This window comes from Otolemur garnettii, unplaced genomic scaffold, assembly GCF_000181295.1.
Source record: "Otolemur garnettii isolate 467f Iridium unplaced genomic scaffold, OtoGar3 scaffold00159, whole genome shotgun sequence".
NCBI lineage: Eukaryota > Metazoa > Chordata > Mammalia > Primates > Galagidae > Otolemur > Otolemur garnettii.
The window spans coordinates 1,303,286-1,304,495 of NW_003852554.1; the positions used below are offsets into that span (position 1 = coordinate 1,303,286).

The following is a 1,210-nucleotide window of genomic DNA, read 5'->3' on the forward strand; positions in this document are numbered from 1 at the left end:
AAAAAAAAAAAATAGAAAAACAAGCCAGGTGTCATGGCCAGCACCTGTAGTCCCAGCTACTTGGTAGGCTGAGGCAGAAGGGTCCCTTGAACTGAAGAGTCTGAGGTTGCTGTGAGTTAGGCAGAGGCCATGGCACTCCACCTGGGCTAACAGAGTGAGAGTCTGTTTCAAAAAAAAAAAACAGAAAGTATTTCTCACATTTAGTATTTCTTACTCATTTGACCTTCTCCAAGAGCCCTGTGAAATAGATATGAAAAAGATAAAATTGGGTGGGACCTGTGGCTCAGTGGGTAGGGTGCCGGCCCTATATATTGAGGGTGGCGGGTTCAAACCCGGCCCCGGTCAAACTGCAACAAAAAAATAGCTGGGCATTGTGGCAAGCGCCTGTAGTCCCAGCTACTCAGGAGGCTGAGGCAAGAGAATCGCCTAAACCCAGGAGTTGGAGGTTGCTGTGAGCTGTGACACCACAGCACTCTACCGAGGGCAATAAAGTGAGACTCTGTCTCTAAAAAAAAAAAAGAAAAAATTACCCGCATTTTGCTGATGAAGACTTGGGACTCACAAGAGTTAAAATGACAGTCAGAGCCATAACCAGTAAGCTGGGCAAAGTGGACTATTAGAAAGATTATGAGCCTGGAAGCCAGAAGACTTGGCTTGATAGCTGCCATTGGTAGCTATACAGTCTCGGGTTAATACCTTTCCCTCTCTGGGGCTGGATTTCCTCATCTAAGAAGTCATGTGGTCAGACTTGAAAGGCTAGGAGATCCCTTACAGCCCTGAATCTCTCTGGGGGAGGAAGTAAAGTCTCATGGTTGAGGGTGGGGGCTCTGGAATGAGATGGACTGGTTGGACATTCCTGGACAAGCAACATAGCCTCAATGACTTCAAGATAGAGTGAGACATTCATAGAGCCCACCTCAAGAGGTAATTACAAAGATTAAGTTCAGTAACACATGTGAATGAAATACCTTGGTAAAGAGTAAATGTTGAGTAAATGTCAGCAATGATTGTTATTTGATCTAAGAGACAGTACTGTGTGTACATGGTAGAATCTCATTCTGGTCACTTAGCAGGCTGCAGAAAAATAGGGCCTCGTTTTATAAAACTGGAGAACCCCATTCAGGTATCTCTTAAAAATCAGAGGTAGGGGCTCGGCACCTATAGCTCAACCGGCTAAGGCGCCAGCCATGTACACCTAAGGTGGCGGGTT

At 45.7% G+C, this 1,210-nt stretch overlaps 1 protein-coding gene across 1 annotated transcript in view; it reads left to right on the top strand.

The window, feature by feature from the left end:
• The window catches only part of LOC100954043 (calreticulin-like), a gene marked incomplete at its 3' end in the record, with an annotated part of 39,043 nt that overhangs the window by 14,205 nt on the left and 23,628 nt on the right, over positions 1–1,210 (top strand). The gene's annotated exons all lie outside the window — the stretch shown is intronic.